Raw genomic sequence first — 26,479 nt, forward strand, 5'->3', positions numbered from 1 at the left:
TCCTACAGATCTTGTAAAGAATCTCAGAGTTCTTTGTAGTGTTAAACCAAGCTGCCCTGTGCTGTATTTGAAGTGAACAGGTTGAACAGGTCAGTAATACCCTGTGTTCATGTTTCTCATAAGCAAACATTGCTTTGACAAGCTGCATGTCACCGAAGACTGATGGAGCACTTGACAAAAGCCTGTTGCTTTTGTGGCTTTGCAAGTTCTTTGGTTTTCTGTTGGTTGTTTGCCAGGGAACTGCAGAGCTCTTTGGGGATTTTTTGGTGAAAAACTGGGGATTGCTCATTTTTCTTTCCTTAAGGAAAACATGCATCATTTTTAAACAAGACTAGGTCTTATTACAATAAGACCTAATTTTTTTTTTCTTTGAGTGCATCATATGCAAATAGCATGGATTTCCTTGCCTTCAGCTAAACCAGAGGTCTAAAGGAAAAATGCTTGCTTACCTTTAAATTATGTCCTGATTTTCAGCTTTATCTACTTCATTTCAAGAAGAAGAATCATGCCATGGTCTTCTCTAGTCAACTTCCAGGCATGCAGGTGAGCAGTCCTAGGAGAAAGAGGTCCTAAGGATAACTGTTCTTGGGGAATATCTGAATGGTACAAATCACTTTAAGTAGACACATCTTCAAGTCAAAATGATTTCAGGCATTTTAATGCTGGAATGGGAACATCGTGACATTTGACAGTGAAACTAGATTTGCACTAGGAGCACTTTGCTGTTGTGGCTGCACCAATAAATGGCATCAGGAAGCAATTCCACGAACTTTTCTTATGGAATGAAAGTAGCTGTTGCTTTGTCTCTATCACAGTGCTGTGTGTGGTGTGGTGGGTACCTCTTCATAGGGCTACATCAGGCACCAGATCAGAGAACTGGATGAGTTAGGAATACCCCAATGGCCTTTGGTCTTTCACAAGCACGCTTTCACAGTACCTGCATGCTGTTGTCTGGCTTATTTGTGAGCATTACCCACTGTGGCAACACGCTGTTTTGACAAGGATCCCATTTGATGAGTATTGTGTTTTGAATTTTGTAGGGCCGTACTTCTAAAGAAAATTTCCTTCCCCTTTTAAAAATGAACTGAGTGTAAATTCCACTTGTGTTCAAGGAACCTGTTTGTTCCCTTTGAGCTCTCTAAGCATAAAAGATGAAAATTCAAAGAAATTGTATGACGAAGCAGAAAAGTGAGGGGAAGTCATGGGGGAAGATGAAGAAGCTGAAAAGAGAACACAGTGAGGAGCCTGAGTGTATGGGAGGTACTGAATGGTGTAAGTATTTATCTTTATTGTTTGCCATTTTTAACATAGTGCATTAGACGTAGATTGTGTTTTACAAAGCATTCAAAAGGCAAGTTCTCCCTCCAAGGAGCTTGCTCAATGCAAAAGGAAACTGAAGGGGTGCCAATGTTTGTCCATAATCACACTCATGAAAGCATACCAAGTCTAGTTCAGCTTAGTAAATAGAGGATCTATTCAACTCTTATATAACAGTTCATATGTTGCTCAATGAGATATCTGTATATCTAAATGTGTTTACACTTGTTCATGACCAATGTTTTTGTGCCCATAATCTCATTACCAGACTTGTCTTGCTTGGTTTGACATGTAGCCGTGCATCCTCATTTCTTTTCCTGGTGATTGCCTTTCTGTGACATTGTAAATTACCTACACATAACCCAAGTCACTTAATGAAATTTTTGTGTTTTTTCCTCGATAGCAGCAGTTTCTCTCTGCGTTGAGAACAGAAGTTGGGTGGTATCAGCAGTTATTTTTGCCAATGTATGCATAATGATGCAAGAGAGAGTATTTCTCATCCTTCGGGGAGTTTTATTTCTACCTCAGAGCTTAGAATAGGGAAATAATGCTGAGTGTGGGTATTTGTAATTTATATCCTGTCTAAGTACAATGAGACATGTAGACTGTCCAGCTGGAGGGCTATCTTTTACATAATCTATAACATGGTAGTACTGCTTAACAGGACCACTGACAAAGTAACTCCCTTATCAGAATCAAATGCAAGGCTCCAGTGCATTCCTTTTGGGAGATAACTTTTTAATAGTACTTTATACATGTTGGAATTTTGTCTTAGCAGATGAGTAACTAGAAAACCAAAATGCACTATGCTTGTGCAGTAGGTGTTGTGTACTTTTATAAAAGTTTTCTAGCTCAAGGGTACAGTGGAGCTGCTGTGGAGTTTGCCACTTTAGTCGTATATTTGGCCTTACAATCTTGTTGAGAAACCTGAATATCACTACTCAGTGCTGTATGCATTGGGGGTTTTGGGTCTTTCTTCCTTTCTGGGTGAGTTCCAGCAAACTTCTTTACTCTTCTAAACTGAATTCGTGAGCGGGAACCTACTTACTATAGCTGGGGCTCTTTCTAATGACATGCCAGTGCACTATAACAGCATTAGTAGGTTATGCTGGATCTGTAATGTTCACTCTTCCCACACTGATGTTATTGAAGCAAAAGTATCCTGGGGGCCAGGTTGGCTATAAAGACTTTGATCCCATCACCAGAGGATTTGAGTGGTCTAGGTCCAACTAGCTTTTTCCTTCGGGTGGCCAATTAGGTGGTCTAATGCTTTTTGTTTAGATTGCTCATCCAGGATGTGGGAGATGTTGAATCATATCCCTTCCGTATTTAAAGGGATTATGAACCCAGATTTACTTCTTTACAGGAAAGTCCCCCAACTCCTAAGTGTCTTGGCTAAGATGTTTTTCTATCCCTCCTCTTAAGGTGAACCTTTTTTGTCTCAAAGAGATCAGGAGCCTGTGTGCAACCTTGGTGGGTTGACTGGGATTCCAGGGGAAGTTTGCTCAAATATGTAGTACGAGAAATTTGGACCTCAGGCAGAAATAGAAAGTGATTCCCAGGGAGCACTCTGACCTCAGAGCTGTTGAGTAAGCCTGGGCATGGGTAAAGGCCTTGCTTTCTCCATGGACTGTCTTTCGGAAGGAAGAGCTGGTCTGTATGGTGAAACCCAGGAGGATTGGATGTCAGACCCTCCCTGGCAAAGGATCCTGGCTGCCTGGCAGAGATGCCTGCTTCCTGAGAGGGAAAAGCTCCTCTCCCTGGAGTTTCTTACGGGCTGGTGCAAGAGCTCCTCATACAACCCACCAGCTCTCGCACACCCCTTCCTTAGCAGTGGCTCTGCCCATGCCTGTCAGGGGAACACCACAGCTCTGCCTGCTCTGTAAAGCGCAGGTCAGGCGCTTCTCTCTGTAAAGTCCCCTGATATTGCTCATCCAAAATGCAGAATGTACTCCATTTCCTCTGCTGATGTTAAAAATACGTGCGAGACCAAAAGTTAAAAATAAAAACCAGAAGCAGTCAAGTTCAGCTGCTTTGATACGAAACTAACCCCCAGCCCTTCCCTATGCCTGAAGCTACCTGCAGTTTTGGTGTGGAGAAGGAACTTGTTGGATATCTCCTTTTGTACTTTAGCTCAGCATCATCAGCTGTCACTCCCTGCTGCTCTTACTTTGATCGTCATTGTTACTTACCAGTGCTCAAATCTTGGGATTTCTATGGTCTACTTTTTTCTGATACTTCTTGTCTGGACTTGTCAGCTCTAGACTTTCAAAACATGTCTATGTGAAGGCAGCAAAGGGTATTCTCTTTATTCCCTATGAATACAGTAACCATTGGTAAACATGAACAGAGAGCAAAGGCCTCGGTCAGAATTACAGGCATTTTTAAGAAAGGATAAAACTAAACTTTTGTGTTTCATTTCGCAGTATTTTCCTTATGCATTTCCAATAGTTTATGCAGATTTTCTGGTGAGAAGTCGCATATTTTATACATTTTGTAAAATTACTACTTTCTAAAATTGGATTTTCTACTATTTTTTTTCAAAGTCATATAGAAGATATTTCATAGAGACTGCTATGCTGTTACCAGCTGCATGCTAAATCTCCCAAATGGCTATTTAGTAAAATCTGCCGCTTTCTGTGTAACATTTAGCATGTGGTTCCATAACTGTTACAAGTTGATATGGAAACACTGGTGTGCTGCCCCCAGGCTTATTTATTATTCAAATCTAGTTAAAACTCTTTCAACGAGACCTGCTAACTCCTGGGAAGTGGGAACATGCGAACAAATGAGTACAAATGTGGGAAAGATGCTACCAAAAAGAGTGTCACTGCCAGTCTGTAGTCTGACTTGTGCCACGAGTCACTTTTTCTCACTGTGTCCCATATGTGTCAGTGCTGGTGTTTGAGCCATTATATCAGACTGGGGAGGGGATCTAGTTGGAAAATTCCACCAAAGGAATTTAATAGTTTTCATTAGGATCTGTTCTGTCATCTGAGTGATGGTCTGTCTGCCCAAACACTTGTGTCAGTATGAAGAAGCAAGCTGCAATGCCTGAGTCCTGGGATAGTATTAGTAACAAATAATAAAAATCACTGTGGTTTTGTGTTGAGCATGAAAAATGTTATACCTCATCTCAACATTCACATCTCACACCTCCAAAGCAGTGCATACTCTTGAAAACATATTAAAAAAAAAAGAGAAAGTTGTAACACATTGATGTGGTCATCACTTTCTATTAACAGACAAAGCTAGTAGCTAAAGTCAATTTGAATTCATGAAGACTTTTGTCTCCCCGCCTGCTTTCAATTCCAGACAATGTTATGGACATTATTATTACTGTTATTGTTATTATTCCCTGAGTGGTCTTTTTTGTCAGCTCTGCCCCCTTGCCCATGGAAAGCCATTGCACATGTTTTGAACTGTTGTAACTCCACTGATTTTGACAGGACTTCTCTTGTCTGATGAAAGAGCAAAGAGAGTCATGATGAAGAGTTTTGCAGCCACAGACTATTGTCACTGCATGCTTTGCCATCTGAATAGGTAAGTCCACAGCTGACAATTTTTCTGCTAAGCAATGTGATGGAGTTGCAAGACCCTTTAGACTGCGAAGTTCATGGCTCCTAACCTCCAGAAAGCAGAGCTTTTGAAAGGAATGTTGATTTGTGAATGTCTGGTTTAACCAGAGCTCCCAGTGCTCTTGGGTCTACTGAGAACCTCTGCAGAATAAAAAGCCTGCAAACAGTCAGTAAAACAAAGCTGACTTTCCTGGCTTCTCATCATGACAAAAAAAATGCATGGAAGGCTTCTTTAACTTCTCTAGAATTCCATTATTTTTTGTTTGGTGTTTGATATCTTCCTTATTATGTCCCTATTAAGAAAATATTTGTAAATCATTGCCAAGAACTAGTCAGAGGGGTAATGAAAATATTTACTTCTCAGAAGGTTAAGATTGGTGTCACACAGGCAAAAGCTGTTTTAAAACTTTCTCAAAGGCATGGTAAAATTACTTGTAAGAGAGTGAACTCAATGGCAACATTTCTATGGAATTCATTATGAAACAGGCACTGTCTTATATGTAAAAGGAAAGACCAAAAAAGTGGGAAATTACTTCTACCCTCCCTCCTACTATAAAATGTACAATTATATATGTGCAATTTGTTCACTCTCTTCTGAGCCTGAGCTCCTTCTTGTCAAACTTTGAGAAAACTTTTTTAAAAGCAATACCATCGGGACCAAGGCTAGCATAGTAAAAAATAGATCTATTTTTTGGAGATACCACAAGTTCGATCTTATCAGAAAAGGAGGAATTTCTAGCTGCAAATATTAGATGACACCTGCTTGAAGTCCTTTGCTTGCTATTGATGCAGGACACTTCTTTTTGCCAGGGCGCAAAGTCACTCTGCCTGTCCTGCCACTTCTTCCTTCGAGTTAGTCCCTTAAGCAGTAGTAATCTTGACTTAGTTTGAAGTAACTCTTTTTAAGGTGTGAAGATTATTTTTTTTAAATTTCCAAAAAAGGTTGCAACACTTCTAATCTGTTCAGTAAGGGCCTTTTCCTGAATAGCTCCTCCTGACATCTGTAGGAATCTGTAACCCCACAGTTCTATGTCTCTTGATACATCTGAAGTTTGCTCTTAATTCCCTACTGATGCATATACTTTTTGTAGCCCTGAACCCCTCTCCTGCACTTAGGTTCTATTTCACCAAATGTGTTTTCCCCCAAATCAACTTTTGCCTAGAATGTTCCTTTTTGTGGTATTGCATGTGATATGTAAAAAAAGCACGATTTCTTCAGCTATGTCCCATGCCTATATAATAGACAGAGTTGTACTACATTGTGGTATAGTCTGCTGTACTGTGTGTCAACTATACCAACAGTAACAGAAACAAGGGGATAGCAGAATTGGTTCACCCACTGGGAGGAGAGAACATTCCCACTCCTTGGATTCAAGCTTCCTTGAGCTGATTCATAGCAAAGCTGCAGAAAACTCACGTGGTGTTTCACAGACTCAAAGAAAGTGGGAATCAGCTCCTCTTCCTGCTGTGGGACAGACAGCAACTATGATCACACTTCACTCTGTAGTGGAGAAACTCTGGCAGAGGGGTGGTCTCTAATGTAAGTTTTACCCTTGGCTCTGAAAGGAGCCAGACGATGGCCTCAGGCACTTCACATGGCCTGGAATTGTTCCTGACTGTGTAAGTGTCTCTGTTCCAATACTGATTTCCCCAGCTCCTTTCACAGTGTTATCTTAGATATTGATGAACACCAAGCAGGTACTTAGCCCCATATTTCTGAGTAATCCTGTTGGCATCCATGGTGATGCTGGGCCCACACAGCAGTGGGACACATGAGGATGTCTGCTGGGCCAGGGCTCTCCTGAGACAAAGCTTTTTAAAGGTGTGCTATCTGAAGCCTTCAGCTTCAGCACACATTTCTCAGCACACTTGAAGCTGGCAGATGTAGTTACCTTCCTCTCTGGCATAATTTTATGCAACATGGCAGAAATATGTTAAATGTTTCCTGAAAATAAATGAAAGCTTCACAGACTGAGCAAGAGAACACCAGGAGAAAAAACCCATGCAATATACTGGTACAAAACATCATGTTTAGCCATAATAAATAGCCAGTTTTACATAAATAATGTAGTTTATTGCCATTACAAATAACAGATCACATACTCATGGTTTGTGCCATTTCTCTCTGCTGACTTTTAACTTTCCAGTCTTCTGCATTTGATTCATCACAGTTAGTGTACACTACTGTTAAATTTAATTTTTGACAATTCATGTGATGCAGATACCATTTTTTCCTAAACAAATAGCAGTGCCAACAAAATTTAGTTTTTAAGCTTAGTGTTGTTATGATTGAGCTGCAACAGAAGGCTGAGGTTATTGTTGTTGGAAGTTTTTTCTTGTGTGATATTTTGGGGCTTTTTAATAAAGGTTTTGCAAGGGACTGAGCAAATGAAAGAGTTGAGTCTGGTTTAAATTTCCAGGATGAAATTGCAGAATTTCCACTCACCACGTAGGACTTTTATAGTATGTTTTGAGCAGAGGATCAGGCATTTAATTTACAACTGTATTTGAACTTAGAAAGTGAAACTGTTTAAACGTGGAGTATCATATTAAAACTTGGTTTAAAATCTATTTCTACATGTAGATTTCATAGAGAGTTCAGGATAAAATATTTCCTTGTAAGACACTCGTAATCCCTCTTGTACCAAAGGATTTTTGCCTCTTCAAGAAGTGTTCAAGAAAATTGAAAAGAGGCCAACAAAGTGCATCTTGTTGATATTCCCCATATTGCAAAACTATTTTAGCTACAGATACTGTCAAAGCAATGCTGGTAATGGTCTTGCTGGGAATTGTAATTGAAAAGAATAATACAACTGGGGTAACCAGACACGTCTCAGCAAAGAAAGGGATTAAAAAGAAATTGAAATCTCTCCTATTGGTAGCTAACTCCTCATTCATGATTTCAGCTCTCCTCATCACTGCTTTTCTAGCTAGTAACTCCAGAAACAAAACTGCAGAGCTATGGCAGCATTTTGGATGCCCACAACCTAACAGATTAGCTCTGAGAATGGAGATAGTCTTTGAAAAGACTGCCAGCTATTGCTCTATTTGTGTCTTGTTGCGTGCTTTTGGGATAATTATAAATAATTTTGGATCTCGTGCATTTCATAGTTTTTCTGGCCCTTATGCTGTTTAAAGTACAGTGAATCTCTAATTTTTTTTTTCCAGAAAACTCCTGGATTATTGTGAGGAAAAGTGTGCCTCTGAATTTTGGAGGGACTGTTACATGAAAACGCAGCTCTGGTAGGAAATGTTCTTAGTTTCAAACTTCTCAGGTAAGGGCAATAACACACATATGAAGAAAAGCAAAAACGGACCTTTTAGTTAAAAAGGTGGGGAGAGGAGTCTTATGTGGTTGGCTGCCATAGTATACAAAGCTCAGAAAAAATTTGAATGAAAGGGAACAGGATAAAATGAAACATGACTTTATAGATTTGGACTGTGTCAGACCAATAGACTCTTTGAGAAGTTGTTTCCTACATAAAGGAAACATACATTTCCTTCCTGGGAATTTCAATTAAGCCTTTTCATGGAGTCTTGTTGGATGAAGTGATAAGGGAGCTGTGAGAAACAGGGATTAGGTATGCATAGAGCTGCCTAAAAGGGAGAGAGTACTGCTGAGTGCTAATAAGTACATGGTAAGGAAGGAGTTCTTGAGCTGGGTGCTGTGATGGCAGCAAGTATGCTGGGTGCAGATAGCTGTGGAAGGGAAGGACCCTGTTGTATATGGCAGTTGTGCTGCTAATGTGATCTTAGAGTGGTCAGGTGAGGAATATCCAGCAGAGAAGAGTGAAGCTTACTGCCCTGATTCAAAGAGATTAATTGAGATTTCATTTAAATTTTGCACATGCTTTTTACTGTTACATTAAACAAACGCAAACTAAGACTGAAGGGTGCCCAGAGTGGTCAGAGGGATGGAGAGCTTTGTGCTGGAAAGAAAGCTGAAAGTGGATGCTGTATTTAGTCTAGCAAAACAAAGCCTTAGAGGGGACCAAGAGTGCTTCTTATTATCAGTATAAATACCAGAGAGGATGCCAATGAGCAGATGGGACTAACCTACCTGTGAATAGAAATGTGCTCTTCAAATGAGAGGGTGCTTTCTAACTAGGGAACAAATTTTCTAACCAGAACAATGTTTTGCAGTGGGATTGGTCAAGCATTGGCATAGGTGCCAAGAGGCTGCCAAATCTCCATCCTTGGAGCTGTGCAAAACTTGACCAGATGAGACTATGCACAACTTGATCCCCCTTTGAATTTAAGTAAGATTTAGATGACTACCAGAGATGCCTTCCATCTGAATGATCCCATGCTCCATTAGAACAAAGAAGTTCCCAGACACCTTTCACAGCACAAGAGTGAGAAGCAAAAGGAAAGAAAGAAAAAGTCCTCAAAACCCAAAATGCTGTTAAGGCAGACCTTTACAACAGGATTGTTTTGTACATGTAGGTGCTAGGCAGGAAAGAGACCTGAGGACCAGGGTGTTCTTTCCAGGCTGTGAACCTTACAGGGAAGACAGGTAGGAACAAGACAGAACATGTCTTGCCATCTCTTTTGGAACTCACAGCTTAGCAGCAGCAATGAGTACTTTTTGATACAGAAGAATTTGGCAACTTATTTATTGCTTGTCTTTATCACTCTAGTCCTCATTATAGTTTTCACAAGATTCAGTTTATTTTGCAGGAGAGCTGAGAATGGCTGAGTAATGAACCAAAAAAGGTGATGAGAGGCAGAATTAGGATATAGAAAAAGATTGGAGGAGGGGAAGGTAAAGAATCAAATGAGAATTAAAGTGAAGAAGGAGAAAGACGTGGTCAGGGGAAGCCCAGATTTGCTAAAGAGACTGCAAAATCGAAATTCTTTGGCAAGTCCAATGGCACAGCCTCTCCTAAATCATTTAGAAAATGAAATGATTTGGTGAAACAAAATGACCTGACTTTGATTTTTGCATCATGGAATTATAGTTCTTGCAAAAGACGGGGCATTATCCCGGGCAGACTCAGCTACAGTATTTTGACTCAGATCTCTCTCTCTAACTCCACTTCTTCTCTAGATAGACTATGTGGGTTTTGTAGGATCATCTCTAGGAGAAGGAGGCAATTGTTTCTTCAAGCACAATTCATCCCTGATACCAGCAGGAAAGATTCATTTCTTGTTTGTAACTCAGTTTTCTGCCAGTGTCATTTCACTGAAATAAATTCAGGCAATTTGGCTCTTAATCCATTAGAAATACTATTAACAAAGAAATACATGTGCAAGGAGTGGGCTGATACTTTTTTGAGATAAATAGAAATATTAAAATTGGATGCCCAGGAAAAAATATTTTTAATGGCTTTTTTTTTTTTTTGCATTGAAGTAGCAGGCAAAAAATAAACACACAAGGGGAACCTGAGTAATTTAAAAGATATTTTCATGTGAAATGATATCTTATTCATTGCATTTGTTTGTATCTGAAAGGAAAAATTTCCCATGCTTTTGGTAATTTTTGAATTGAGATGCACTTGTTATTTCTAATGGTAAAGAGGTATTAAGGCTCAGCTTGCCCTGGGCTCTGTATCCAAAATATAAGTGTAAGCCTTCATGCAATTCTCTATGTATGGGCAAGGAAGTCTTGGCATCTGTGAGGTGCAGGACAGCTATACATTCAAAACATGCAGCTTTTCTCTGATTTTGCACTGTTTCAGCATTTCACTGAGAGCCAGGGCACAGCTTTCTGCCTACTGTTACCCTGCAACCTGGTGCCTCTCAGGAGACCATCCTTGCTGCTCAGTGTGATGCAGATCACCTGCAGCACACACCCCAGTGTCCCTGCTCTCAGCCTGCGTTGTGAGCTCTGCATGCATAATGTGTGTGTGTGAGGGGGGTTGCTTGCCCAGGTGGCAGCTGCTCTGCTCTCTCAGCACAGCCATGGGCAGGGACACAGTTACGAGAAATGAAACAAGAACCTCCCCAGGAAAAACAAAGCTTTGAATTGTTTGGAAATGCCCTGTGTTCATTGCCCAGAGGCAGATGACAGTGGATGGGCAGGCATCTCCTGGTGACTCAAAGACCCAGTGCAGTTACGCATATGCTGGAGGAAGACACGTCATTCTGGGGAAGCCATCACGCACTTTCGGTATCGTTGTGCGACACCCAAGGATGTCACAACAGGCAAGTGTGATAGCTTGGCAGTTGGACATTCAAGAGAGGCCAAGCAAAAACTGAAACATGACTGTGCTTGTACAGAAGAGGAATTCTCAAATGCTTTCTTATACTTCTCTTAGCTCAAGTTTTTCTTTTCCGCTGTGGTCAAAACAGTAACCGTCTCACAAGCAATAACCCCAATCAGCTGCAGACATTTGCCTCTGATAATGTCTTCATATCGCACACATTTCCTGTCAGGATACACTGTCTTTCTCACCACAGCTATAGTTAGTAGGATTGATACTCTGAGTGGCTAAAAATTTGCTCTGCATCCTCTTATGAGCCCTCTGGTCTTTGAGGGTCACCTCTTGAATGCATCCTTACTACTACTACCCCTTCCAATGTCTCCTTTCAGCTTTAGGAGCACTCAGTTGCAAGTGGTCTCTGCATCTATCTCCTGCAGTGTGGTTTCTGTGTCTATCTCCCGTTTTGGATCCCAAAGACCTTTCCTTATCTGATCCACCTTTTCTAGGAGGACTGGCTGCCCTCCATTCCTGAGCCATCTGTCTGCAGCTTTTCTGTCTTAGTAGAGGATGCAATGTAGCTTGAAGTCAGTGCTGCTGCAGCATACCCAAAAAACATTGAAAGCTGTATTATCTCCAAGGTGCCGAGGACTCCTCTGCAGTGGCTTGAATCCAGTGCTGGACCTGACGACCACTACCTTGCAAAGACAAGTGCTGCCACTTCAGGAGGTAAGAGTTGCAACTGGTGCACAGTCCTCTACGGAGAGGAAGAGAGAGGGAAGTGTTTGGTTTGAACTTGGTGTGTGTGGAGGCAGCAAAGGACAGGGAGTGCCTGGGGATTTGTTTGGAAGTCGGCCACAGGGACAGAGGGAGGTTTTGTCCACGAACTATATGAAGAGTCAGTCACTGTCAGCATCACCAGCCTCCTGTGGGATGCGTGGTGGATGCACCCCAGCAGAGACATGGTTACATCACCCTAAGTGCCAGATGCATCCTTCATTGTGTTGTCTCATTGGAGAAGTTATTGTTGGAAAAACAGCAGCCGTTCATGGCAGGTTGGTCCTTTCTTTTCCTCTCAGAGGAAGGACTGTCAGTGATGATGGATGCAGGACAGTCTCCTTGCACAAGAAGGCAGGAAACGGTGTAGAGTTTGAAACTTGACTGCACAGGGCCTTTTCAGGGCAGTCTGATCTGAGATACCATATAGTGAACAAGGTCCTTACCAAAATACCCTTGTGAAAGGAGGTCAGTTGAGGATGCACTGCCAGGTGTGGAAGTTTGAATGGGTGTTAGAACTCCTGGGTCAGATTTTGCTGTCCTGATTTCTGGTTGACAGGTGTTATAATAGAAGCACTAATTGTTTCAATGTAATTACCTGGGTTATAAGCATAGATTCCAGTAAGCACAGGCTCCATAGGATCAGGGAAGGTCAGGGAAGATTCTGCTTCATTTAGTCTTTGTTCAAGACAACAATTAAATCCACATAGAAGGTGAAATACATGCTTAAGATCCACTGAAATTGAATCCATGCTTTAAATGTTTTCTTGATACTTCTTAATCCAGTCATTGTTTCATTTATTACCTCATGAAATCCTTTTCTCTAGACTAAGCTGGAATTACAGCCCTGTGATTTAGGGACTAAATTTTATACCTAAGTGTCTAAAAATAACAAATTAGCTGTTATAAACCGAAGTTATACAACTTGGCTTTGCACTGCTGCTGCACACAATGAAGGAACAACAGTAAAAAAAAGAAAGAAAAATTATTAGGAGAGATGTTTGCCCTCCAGCTGGACTATGTTCTTGTAAAAGCGATAATCTGCGTCAAAGTGATCTAAACAGAGCAACCAGCAAAGGAAATTAAAACTGTCATTCTTTTACACAGAATACCACTCAATAAGAATGCAGAACAGCTGTAAGCTAAATGAGCCATATAATGCTTCATTTTTCATGATGTCCTTTTTACAGACTTCACAATAGTGTTACTAGCCTATGGCTCTTGTCTGGTAATTAAATGGTTTGTGCTGGTAAATTATTTCTGCCATTTAAAAATGTATTTTTCATATTTTCTTGAAAAACAAGCAGGATAACCTGTAACTTGTAACTGCTTTTGGAATGTGAATTGCTTTCTAAGTCTTCTGAGAAAAGAAAACACCATTCCAGGCCCCAGTCCTAAAAAAAAGGAAAAAACTGAAACAAACTTATTTGTTTTTTACATGCATAGTTTTAGAGAACAAGTTTTGCTTATTATTCTTTATATATACGTATAAAAATATATGTATAGATATGTTAATGCTTATTTTATAAATGAAATTTAAAAAAAAAAAAAAAGATAAAACTTCCCCAAACAATTCAGTCAAAGCCTATTTTCATTTTGGCCTGGCTGCTTAAGTAGTTTTAGAAAAGAAGATCTTGGCAAGTGAAGAAGGTAAAGTATTTCCATTTTAAAGTGCTTTATCTTTCATCCATTTTCACTATCATTTCAGGGAAGTTTACAGAAATTATTTCCTGTGCTTTCTTAGAGTTGTGAAGACACATCCCTCTGACCCTCACTCTGCAAAAAAGATCCTCTTCAGTCCCTGCATTGAATGGATCTTACTTTGACAAAGATTTTAATTGCCTTCTCCTTTGGGTTTGAAGATGCAGATAACATACTGGTGCTGCTGTGCAAGTTAGATAAGGAAATGCTCTTGTTACTACTGCTCCAAGATGGAAAGAAAATACCCTCCCCATCCCTTTGGACAGAATGGCAGTGGAAGTCCAGGCTGCTGCACCAGCCTGGGTGCTGGTGTGCACGGTGCTACTGAAGGGGCTGTTTGGGAATATTCTGCCTAGAGATGGGAAGAGTGAAAGGATCCTCACCTCTTTTCTCCCGTCTCCACTTGAGCCTCCTCAGACAAACTCACCACCTTTCTACTTTATTTTCCAGCTTCTCAAAGAAGGGAACTCAATTAGCCAGTCCCATTTGTCCACTTCTGTTCTGTACTGCAGGTGGTTTCACAGCATGAATCCTATCAGGAGGATACAACAGCAGTATTGCCACTCTCATCCTATGCATTAAACAAACATCCCAGGGAGCAGGAGGCTAATTATATAATGAATGTTTTTTTCTTCCTACATTTGCTTTACTGTGTTTGAGCCTGTTATTGAGGTTGTTATTCAAACTCCTCTCCATGAACAGAAGCCTTGACAACTGCTTCTTTTTTATAATTGTCAGTAGTGTTATTATTAGTGAAAGTCCAGTCCATCTTAAGGTCTCTGAAGTATTATGGCTTTAATAATGGTACCACACATATTAGAACTCTTAATAAAGTACTGGGAGTTCATGAGGCTCTAGAGTGAGTAAGACTTAAACAAATGCTTAAACAAATGCCTGTAGTCATTTTCCCCGAAGATAAATTGCCTAAGGAGGAAAATACAACAGAATTAGAACTGCTATTTTATTTCAGAATAAAATATGCAGAGAACATTTCTGTCACAGCAAAGTTAAACATCGTGTCAAGCAAGTGCAAAGACCTCAGGTCCCATCTCAACTGAGGAAACATCTTTGCTGGCATCAGTCTAGTATAGCTGGGTTTCTCTCTGTAAAATCTCAAATATTTCTTTTATCTTTCTGCCATTGATGGAACTCATGCACAGTAAGGATAAATGAGAGTCACGTAACTTTCAAGATTTGAAAATATCCCAAGAAAACTATAATTTTTCTTGGCTGCATTTAGAGTCCTCAGCTGTGTGAGAGAGTGTGGGATACTCCATTCAGTAATGTTCCTAGTGTGTTTGGGAATTAGTGATCTATTGGGCAGTGATTTTCAAAAGCATAAATTACAGCAAGGGGGCCATCTCCCATGGTTGTTACAACTGCTCTTGACTGGATTTCTGAAGCCAAGGTGTTTCCTTTGCTCTTCTCTGCACTGACGCCCAGACTGATGTGGTGGTCCTGGTGGTAAGAGCCCTGGTCTCCTTAGAGCACTCACTTTGGCACAACCTCACAACCCTCACTGATGAGGAAGTGGGTGAGTATGGGTGATCTGCCCTCTGGGTACGACCAGGAGCAGACTGGGAGCCTAAACTCACCATGGTGTGTCCTTTTTACACCTGAGCATTTTGACTTGCTGCTTTGCTGTTGTGCCCTTTTGCCAGTGTCTTTCTCCGACTGGACCAAACTCGTTCTTTGGGTGCTGCTGTCACACTTAGGAAAGACCGCGAAGATTTGACCCTCACATCAAGTTGTGAAATAAAAGACTAGAGCTATTTGGGACAACGGGTATAACCTCAGTTCTATGGCATCCTCCAGAAGCCTCTGAAATGGTTTGTCAGTCTTTTCTTCCAGTCTTGCATGTTTTTCAGGGTTTATGAGTAGTCACTTGCATCAGTGAGCCTGTGATGATATACAACATACACCAGCCTTGGGTGACAGATAGGAACTACATAGGGACATGAATTTCAAACTACGTATCAAACAAAAGTCTGTGAAGAGTTTTTCAAGTGTTTTTTGTTTCCTTGGTATTTTCTTGCAGTTTTTTTTGAAGTTTTGGGGAGCAGTGTTGTACCTTTGGACAAAAGCAAAGGAATGGCAATGCAAGTGAGCCAGTAGACTGGTGAATAGTCTATTGAGTTTTTTCTTAGAGTGAATTTTGATGTGTGTTCATCCTAACAAAAAACCACCAACAACCAGAAACACATGGTGAGGTATGGATTTCAGATGAAACAGTTTTCAGATCTGGTTCATGTCTGTGCTGCTGAGGAGGCAAAAGAGAGGGGGAAGAAGGTGAACAGGGATGGGAATAAGCAATGTGGGACTGGAGGGATTATTGCTATCTTTTAGTTTTGACATAGATCATTCCTTAACATATGGTAAGCTATAACCTCTGTTTTAATTAGCGCTGAAGAAAGCGCTTCTTTTCAGAGCAGACTCATAAGAGCAGAAGATACATGCAGCTTTGAGCTTGCGTGCACAGCTGTACCCAGGAGAGACTCCAGTGAAGTCACGGTGGTCCTTGTATGACCTCTGGCAGTCTGGGTTGGAAACTATGTTGCTCAGGCAGATCAGAAACCAGGGACTGAGCCAGAAGTCTTACTTTGCTACATCTGTGAGTATGCATGCATGCCTAACGGTTGCAAAGTTGAGTTTAACTCACTTCTGTAATTTCATCTGTAAGGACTGCTGACGCTTCCTGCAACCAGTTTCTTGGCTCATCATCAGTCAGTGGCCCAACACCAACAGGGTGTTCTAACATGTTGCCGCTGTTTGTCAGCAGAAATTTTGGGAGAAAAACCCACCAGCACTGTCCATTTTAGTTTGAGGAAATGTCAGAATGCTGAACAACAAGGCTTAAAACAAAAAGCAGCAACAAAGAAAGTGATTGTTCACCATGACTGACTGTAGTGGGTTGACCTTGGCTGGATGCCCAGTGCCACCAAACTGGGCATCCAGCTGGACAGGGGAGAGACAGTAAGATGGAAAGGGGCTCATAGGTTGAGATAAGGCAGTTTACTAAAGCAAAATGCGAAAGTTTGTGCTCGCACATGTGAAGCAGAAAATAACAAGGTTTATTCTCTACTTCCCATCAGCAGCGATGTCCGGCCGTGTCCGGGGAGCACAGAAGTGGCTGAGGGAGCTGAGCTGTTTAGCCTGGAGAAGAGGAGGCTCAGGGGAGACCTTATCACTCTCTACAACTACCTGAAAGGAGGCTGGAAAGAGGTGGTGGTCTCTTCTCCCAGGCAACCAGCAGCAGGACAAGAGGGCACAGTCTTAAGCTGTGCCAGGGGAGGTTTAGGTTAGACATTAGAAAGAAATTCTTTACAGAGAGAGTGATCGGACATTGGAATGGAGGTGGTGGAGTCACTGTCCCTGGAGGTGTTTAAGAAGAGACTGGATGTGGCATTTAGTGCCATAGTCTAGTTGACATGGTGGTGTTGGGTCATGGGTTGGACTTGATGATCTCAGAGGTCTTTTCCAATACTATTGATTCTGTGATTCTGTAATATGAGTTAAAGGGGTTTTTCAGACTTTTAGCCTGTCCTGCTCACCTTTTAGGAAATGTTAATTTCCCCTAAACCCTTCAGATGGACCTACAGAATGTTTTTGTTTTCACTGTTTGATGTTACACGACGGTCTAGAGAACCCATCCAGAAGTAAATCTCACATGAGTGGCAGTCTATAACTCACTGGGAATTTATATAATTCACCAGAATATCCACCCCCCTACTCCACCCTGGTTTTATAACCCAAGATACAGACAACAGGCAGCAGGTAAATACAAAAGGGAACCTAAGTAAAATAAACAGCATAAATAAAACCTAAATATAATTAAATAAGAGAAAAGGGAAAGGTGACACACAGTAATGTTGAAGATAGGTGTCATTACATGACCTAGTCATCTCAGAGATCTGACTAATTGCAGTCTATTTCTGGATCATTTGTGTGACAGGCAGCATGAAATGGTACTTAGGTACCCTTCATTGCTCCCCAGCACCATTTAAGTGAATCACACAGGAGAGAACATTCAGATAGCATCCTACCCTCACAGTGTCTTTCTTGAGGATGAGTCTTATTCCTATCTCTTTTTTGACTCCATGAGGCGAAAGGTCAAATTAGGCAATCATCTTGGAAACACACTCCATTGCTCCAGTGCCATTGCTCTAGTTCTCAGACAAGCTAAGACAGGATTTATTAGAAGGTATATCATATTTTTGGAGGGATCTCCCCCTAAAAATACCACAGAGTATAGAGCTGTGGTGACAGGAGATTTTCTTCCTCACATTTTTTTTTCCCATGAATTTAAACTACTGTACATATTGGAGGGCTCTTCTGTGGACTTAGGACCATGCCACAGGAGCTGCCATATGAAGATCAGTGCCAAAAAGCACTTCACAAAAAGAGGAAAAATGTCATCTCTACTTCCATTTTTGCTACACAAGACAACATGAGGTATCTCTTTTTAAGCAATCGCCTTATTCCTAGATGCTCAGATTGTTAAATGAAGGCAGGAAGGAAGGTGAAGGCAGCAGCCCAAAGCCCAGATTTTCCTGACTCACAGCTGTGTTCTGGCTGTGTCCTCCAGCTGCTTCCACGAAGTAACGTTTTCTGCTGAGTCACAGTATGTATGACAAGGCATTTTCCCCTTGTGATTAATCCCTTCTCTGAGAGCAAACATGCTTCTGATTTCTGCTCTCTCCTGCCCTAGGGAAAGTGCCTGGGTCATGGAAAAAGTGGATCTTCCTCTATTTTATATCACTTCCCCCTTTTTCCTGGCTAGTGCTCACACCCTGCCTTATCTGTGGGGCATGGGAAGAACCACAGCTGCCTTAGGGAACCTCCAGTTATCCCATTTACTATCCATCTTATTAACCAACCTCTGCTGAGGATGTCTGTAAATGCTCTTTATGGGCATTTTCTTTGGCACAAACTGCTATGGTAGCACAGTGCCTGTAGTATTCCTGCTGCCTTTGCTGCTCTTACTGTATGTTGCAACAGCTTGCACAGCCAGTTTCCACACACTGTCACAGGTTAAATCACTCTTGGCATCAGTGGATAAGCTTTCCGGAGCCTGCAGCCCAGCCCCAACCAAGGCAGGACAGGAATCCGGGTTCTGAGCTGTGTTTTCTCACTCAAGTGTTTGGAAACCTTTTGGACTCGACATCTCTGGACTGACCTCACTAGGGCCACTGAGGAGCATACCGACCTCCAAAGTCACAGAGCTAGAGGCACCTATTTTCAGCAAAAGCAAACAGTGTGTGCTGAAGCAGGTTAGGTTCAAAAGTAAACCATGGGGTTCAAATCCTGCTTTTAATAAACCAGGTGCCAATATGGGCCAGTGATTTATTTTTCAATTTATTACATGTTTCAGAGAGCAAAGGGTCAGATTTTTGGACTTTTTGGATAAGATTTTTTGAAAAGCCTGTCCAGTGAAACCTGAGAGCTTGCCTGTAATAACGTAGATAATACTACAGGACAACAGCATGCATCAGGCACAAGAAGGAACCACAACTTGGCCAAACGTTGCAGACTGGAGGCCTGTGTTTGTCAAAAGTGTTGTCATTTCTGACACAGGAGGGGAAAGGCAAAGTTGCTTTCAGTTAGAGACTTGTGGCCAGGGCTTGATTAAAAGTTTAAAAAATGCAGAGCAGTACAAGTGGGAAATCCTAGGGAAAAATAAGCATTTGTATGCACATTGAAGAGCTGTCACAATTTAGCTGTACTTGAAACATAATCTTTCATTTCCTTTGTACAAAGCCAGTGTTACAATATCTCTTTTGTCATATCCCCCTGCTCTCTGCAGCTGGTCAGTCCTGACACAAGGAACAGCTGTCACAACACTGCTACAAACAGAAGGTTAGGATAAATGGATATCTGGATGTAAGCTGAATCTACTCTATCTGAGGTCTGCAGTAAGGCTAGCTGGCCAGGAAGGTGGGGAAAATGTAAATGAAATTTGGAGATTGTGAAATTTCCAAATATCCTAAATATTAACAGAAGAAGAATTTTTTGGATTTTTTTCAGTTTTTTTTTCGACATTAGACCACCCTTGAAAAACTTTGGGTGTCGGAGCATCAGAGAACTGTAGAATCATTTATGCTGGAAAAGATCATCAAGTCCAAAGGCTAACCCAGCACTGCCAAGTCCACCACTAAACCATGTCCCCAAGTGCCACATCTACATATCTTTTAAATACCTCCAGGGATGGTGACTCAACCACTTCCCTGGGCAGCTTGTTCCAATGCCTCACAACCCTTTTGGTGAAGAAATATTTCCTAATATCCAGTTTAAACCTCTGCTGGTGCAACTTGAGGCCATTTCCTCTTGTCCTGTCACTTGTTACTTGGGGGGAAGAGACCAACATCTACCCGGCTACACCCTCCTTTCAGGTGGTTGTAGAAAGCGATATGGTCCCCACTGAGCCTCCCTTTGTCCAGGCTAAACAACTGCAGCTCCCTCAGCTGCTCCTCATAGGACATGCAGTCCCTTTACCAGCTCTGTTTCTCTTCTCTGGACACACTCTAGCACCTGCCTTTCTTGTAGTGAGGGGCCCAAAACTGAGCACAAGATTCAAGGTGTGTCCTCACCAGTGCCCTGGTCCTGCTGACCACAGTATTTCTGATACAAGCCCAGATGCCATTGATTTCCTTGGTCACCTGGGCACTCTGCTGGCCCGTGTTCAGCTGGCTGTTGACCAGCACCTCAAGGTACTTTTCCAATGGGCAGCTTTCCAGACTACCTCAAGCCTATAGTGCTATGTGGGGTTGTTGCAACCCAGGTGCAGGACTCAGCACTTCACCCTGTTGAACCTCATATGATTGGCCTTGGCCCATCAATCCAGCCTGTCTAGATGCCTCTGCAGAGACTTCCTACCCTCCAGCAGATCAACACTCCTGCCCAACTCATCTGCAAACTTACTGAGGGTGCACTTGATCTCCTCATCCAGGTCACTGATAAATATGTTAAACTGGGCTGGCCCCAACACTGAGCGCTGAGGAACCACTTGTGACTGACCACCAATAACTTCAAGAGGCAACAACTTCAAAGCAATGAACTAGTGTAAGATGTCACTTGAAGAGGTGTGTCAAGTTAACAGAAGTCCCCTGGGCAGCCTGTAGAGTTGCAGCAAAATGTGCTGCTGCTGCTGCTGCTGCAGAGGCTTGTGTAGCTCTGCTGAAAGTGCTGCTGCTGCTTTCACATCCTGTTAGATTTCAGGAAGCCTCTCTCAGTCTCCCTGAACATGAATGACACAGTTTCAATCTCAGTTCTTTGCAGATGTTTTGTTTCATTTCAGAGTTAAAAGTGAACAGGAAAGGCTGTCCCTTGACTAGAAACCAGAGGTACCTGCTGAGAATGAAACAGAGAAGCCAAAAAGGCTGAAATGCCAAAGCTGGCTGAAATGCTGGAGGCACTTACTGTATTTCCTGGGAAGCCAGTGAAGAGAAAAAAGGTAATGTTATCCCCTTATATCCCTTCCCAACTTTCTATTATCTGATTTTTCACAGTTTGAAGATGACTCACAGACCCAAAGGTGTTCAGCACCTCTTGAGAGCTGTGGCTAGAGAGTATAACAGCAAGGGCACTAAAGGGAAAATGCCAAGAGAACACAGAAGGGGCAAGATCTGTTAGTCAAAGCTTTCCAGGATTGTGCAGGGTCCTCTCCCACTTCCTTTTTCTGTGAAGGAGACCATGACGAACTTCCCATGTGTGAAGAAATAGCAATGCCCAGCTGACTCTGCGGCTGCTAGCTGTAGAGATATTACAATAATTAATCAAACTGGCAGCGACTGGAAGTTAGCTACAGCTGGTCTCTTCATTGTACAGGCAGGGAATTGAAAGTACAAGCTGTCTTGTCCAAAGACACACAGCAAATTAGTGTCAAAGCCCACATGAAAATCCTTGAGGCCAAATGATATTTCAAATGCCCACATTACCAATTATATATGTGATCAAAAGTATTTCACTGGCATTTTGCATGCACATGTCTTTCCTGATAATTCAAACCATGTGACAATTTAAATTATTATGTCTAATGTTAGAAGTAGAGGTAAGAAAACCTTAGGCCTGGAGGTTAATCATAAAATGCAATGAACCTGAACCCAAGGGTAATTTGCTGCCTGTTTTCTAGAGATGGTGTTTCAATGACCAGGGCTTCTTAAAGGAATAACCATAACCTTGATGCTTAATCTGCTGAATGCAAATATGCAGATTTTGCCCTGGTAGCATAGGCTAAGAGAGAGCCCAGACACCTCTAATAAGAAAAGCAGCAGAGCACATTGCAATTAGATAGCAGATTTTTCTCAGCATCACCAGAACTCTGTTATAGTTGGTGAACAAATGTTTGGAGTTTAAACACATATTCATGAGGATTGTGATAGGTATTTTGTCATAGCACTAAATGCTATGCTAAATTCTTCCAGCTTCAGGGTTTGCTACAAGCCACACTTGTTCCCTACAGCTTTTAAAAGATACTGTTCTTTGTGAATTTTCTCTGGTAACACAGACTGTATCTCAAACTAGTGGGGTTTTAATAAACTTCCAGGTCTTGCAGGCTAGAAGTGCAGGTGGCACTGTCTGAAAAAACTTATAGGAGTTACAGCTGGAAAATATTTAGCTCCCAAGCACCATCACATTCCTCTCTGCAATTGTGTATTCAGAAGTCTGTCACTGCAAGTCTACTCTTTCATTTTGTTTTTAATAATATTTATTTTTGCTGCAATGTCATAGAGTTATAGACACCAGGCAAAACTGAACAAGACCCCGCAAGTGTTTTGGGTTTGTTTGGAAGAATGTGGAACATGGCTGTTTCTCCTGAGTGTGGCTGACTACTTTATTCCAGTATCACTTCTTCCAGCTTCCCTCTTATTTCCTTACCATGTACCACACTATGTAACCACAGCTTTTCAGACTGGTTTTGGGGCTTTGGGCCTTTCACTAGAAAAGTTTTTCGATTTCTTCATCTTTTCCCCAAAGCTGTCATCTTTCCTAATTTCCTTGTACATCCAGGAGTGCCTATTTTAACACTGACTGACCTTGTGTCACACTGTTGATCTCTGCTGCTGAAATGTTAACCTTCCTGTTCTTACAAATAATTTTCACACAGAAAAACTTCCTCTTGGTCGACAACAAGGGTTAATTGAAAAATGAATTCAGTAAAGCATATTCTAGTGAGAGAAGGGAAGGTGCCCCACCACTGGGAAGTGGTGCAAAATTCCTCCAGTTCTTAGTGAAATTCACTGAGGGTTTTGGCAGCAGGAGAAATTGCCAAGTGAAACTGGCCTGGCTCACTGCCATCTCTTTGGCTGTTGATGTTTTTTTCTAGATTTCCTTGGAATCAGTGAGATCATAGCCCCTAAGCACTGCAGCTTCCCAGAAGTATGCTAGAGGAAAGGAACTGGTCACTAAGACTTTTATAATATTTAGGTTAATATAATTGAAATAAAAAACAAACTACATATACCAATATCCCCTCTGAAATAGCTGTGTACTCTTGCCATGTCTCCCTGTTTGACTGCTTTTTTTGTTTTTCAATAGTGATTGGGGCTATGTCTCAGTGTCCTTAAGATGGTAACCTTAAGTGGTAACCAACCCATAGGAATCAAGATTTTGTATAAGATTAATTATATCAAAGAACACAACTCTGGCAGTCAGGACTTCAGTTCTGGTGTCTCATTCAGTGAATCCTACTACTCAGAAACCATGTTTTCAATAGCTTCCGAAATTATTTTGGAGTCACCCTCTTAGGAAAGACTTTCTTACTCCACTCTACAGGAAATGATGCCTTTGAATAATTTGCTGGAAACAGTGGTGTAGCAGAAGCAGAATGTTACTGGGTCACTGGACTGCCTCCCAACAAGCTAGTCTTTCCACTTCTGAATGTGTTATGGTGTTTCTCTGGAATAAATTATACTCAGGTATTTCTAATCAATGTAGCAGACATTAAGATAGCTGGCTAGTTTGCATACAGAAGGCATATGGTTATTTCTGTGAGCAGTTAGGAAGTGAACAAATTGCTCCACCAGAGTTTTAGTGAAGCAAGTCATGCACCAAGGCAGCATAGGGCCTTGAAAGGTTACCAAGCATTCCTAGTGTCCTCATCACATCTAAGTCTCAGTCATAGAGAGAAGAAAATGCTCCCTAATAATGCACAGGGGCGTTACCTTAGTCCCTTTCCTTGTGTACTTTTTTCCAGCCTTCTTTTCTTGTGTGGCAGAATCAAATTGCAGTAAAAAGTCTCTCTCTTCGCCAAAGGTTTACTGGACCAGCGGATGTTGTGATCTTTCTCTCTGACTTACTACATTTCCCTGGGCTGTACCCCACTGGGCAGTACTGACAGCTGGGGAAATACGTGTACGTGAATCACAGAATCAATAGGGTTCGAAAAGACCTCTGAGTTAGAGTCCAACCTGTGGCTGAACACCTCCATATCAACAAGACCATGGCACTAAGTGCCACGTCCAGTCTTTCCTTAAACACCTCCAGGGACGATGACTCCACCACCTCCCTGGGCAGTACATTTCAATGTCTAATCACCCTTTCTATAAAGAACTTCTTTCTAATGTCTAACCTAAACTTACCCTGGCACAGCTTGAGACTATGTCCTTTTGTCCTATCACTAGTTGCCGGGAGAGGAGGCTGACCCCCACCTGGCTATAACCTCCTTTCAGGTAGTTGTAGAGATTGATGAGGTCACCCCTGAGTCTCCTCTTTTCCAGGCTAAACAACCACAGCTCTCTCAGCTGCTCCTCATAGGACTTACCCACTAGACCCTTCACCAGCTTTGTTGCCTTTCTCTGGACTCTGGATTTTACCTTGTAATTAGGCTGAACAATACAGCTTTTTTACTCTATTTTTATTCTCTCTTTTGTTGCTCTGAATACTGATGTAACAGTGACATCACGTTGTGTGTTGAGCTACCTGTTGTTCCACCATGATTCACATGGTAACAGCTGTTCTACTTTGACCCTACTGGCTGTGTCAGGCTGTGAAGGCAGAGATATTTCCCAGGAACAGCTTAATGTGCTTTGAGGAGATCTACATGTTCTATTTGTTAGAAGCCTGACTCATTCATTTCTTTGGCAAAACCCCACCAAACTCCATGGCTTTTGGAAAATGCCTCCCTTGTTTAGAAGGAAAAAAAGCAAAACCCATCAACAGTTGGTGAGTTGCCAAACTACTCCATTACTATGAGATAAAATAGTACAAGTATCACTCTTGGGCTGACTGTGGAAAAAATAATGTCGATAGAATGAAGCACATTTCCAACATGGAATACAGCATTAGTCAGCTACAGGTATGCTGCGTGTTCTGGAAGGGGAGTTCAGAGCTTTTGGCAGGGAAACAAAAAGCTACACGTTCACATTAATCTGTGGACAAGCTAGGAGAAGACCAGACTGACCTCCTTTAATCTCTACTTAGCAAGGGTAAAAACCTTCCAGTTCTTTGCCTTTGAGGCTCTAGGAAGGAAAGTTACTGGAAATTGAAAGCAGAAGCAAAAGTATTCCACCAGGAACTCATACCAGTGATTTTTGCAGTAAATGTAATGACTGAGGTAATTGCATGGTGAAGTAGCTCTCCTGAACATCTTCTGACAGAACATTCATGATAGCATGAGATAAAGCAGGAAGTGCAAAACTCCTAGAAATCTGGGGAGTTAATTGAGTACTTATCCTATACTTGGTATTGCCATGACTAGTTCAAAAGCTTAGGTATAGCAGGATACAGCTATCTAAAATATAAAACTTATCTTCTTGGTGTTAAGGTCTGACCCTTGCCCTGTATCTTAGGGTTTAAAAACGTGCTGCTAGAACAGATTTTCAATACTGTGTGTAGTCTTTCCATCAGGCAGGGAATGGAGAAGCACATGACAACATTCTCTTTCTTGGAATTTGCAGTTGATCTTTGGTACTAACAGTATTTTGTATTAAATTTCATGGACAAAATAAAGGGATACGAAATGCCCCGAAGACTAAACTGCCTGTGGAAGATTGCCATGAAGAAAGGCTGCCGAGACCAGCATCTGTCTTCGTGTATGGCCTCCCCAAGTTTAACTTATTCCTCTGCTACAGAGCTGGGCAAATGGTCCTTTCAAGCAGCTCAGTTTCAGTTTCCCCACCAAATGTGTATTTTCTCCAGAATGTCTTGCTTGTCCTATATCTCCTGGGAAAGCAGGCGAATTTTCTGGAGGACGGCCGTGATATACTCCCACAGCTTCTGCCTGTGGACTCCGCAAGGCCTCTGCTCTGAGAGAAGGGCACGGGAAACTGGGGAAGGTGACAGCAATAGGACTGCAGCAAGGGGAGAAGGCTGCAGAAGGCAGCAGTAGATGAAAGGCATGGGGGTACAGCCCCAGTCTGGGGAAATACTAAAGCATTTGCAAGGTGCAGAGTTTTTTAGCTGTACCAGAGTTATATTAGATAGCGTTTTAGAACCATCTGAAGTACAAGGAACGTGAAATAGTCTCCGATACAATGCAAAAACAATTATCCCCAAATGAGTTACTTGGTTTGAAACATTACTCATTTTTTTGGCAGTGGAAAACAACTTGGAGGAAAACTTTTTTAAAAAAGAAATATATCAGTCTCTCAGAATACTTTACATTTCTTAGGAATGGCGTGGAACTTCTGGATCGAATGAAAAGAGTTTTAAAAATAGCAAAATGAACTCCTACTACCTTTCTAAAAGCTAATCAGTAGTCTTATGCCAGGAAAGATTCTATTTATCAAACTTACATGAGGTCCTCTCTGGCTGCTGAGTGATAACTGCCTAGGAAGTACTAAGAATAAAGAAAATTTCCCAATTTCTATTTAAATAGCAGAACTCATGGCTGGCCAAAATGGTTGAAACGTTTTTCTTACCTTAAGATACTTATGAGTTATTTTTACTTTCTTACCTAGCACAATATTGCTACAAAAACTGCCTAGCAAGTTTTTAGAAAGAGTCTTTATTCTATAAATTTGCTTT

The sequence above is a fragment of the Pseudopipra pipra genome, chromosome 1 (assembly GCF_036250125.1).
Source record: "Pseudopipra pipra isolate bDixPip1 chromosome 1, bDixPip1.hap1, whole genome shotgun sequence".
Classification (NCBI taxonomy): Eukaryota; Metazoa; Chordata; class Aves; order Passeriformes; family Pipridae; genus Pseudopipra; species Pseudopipra pipra.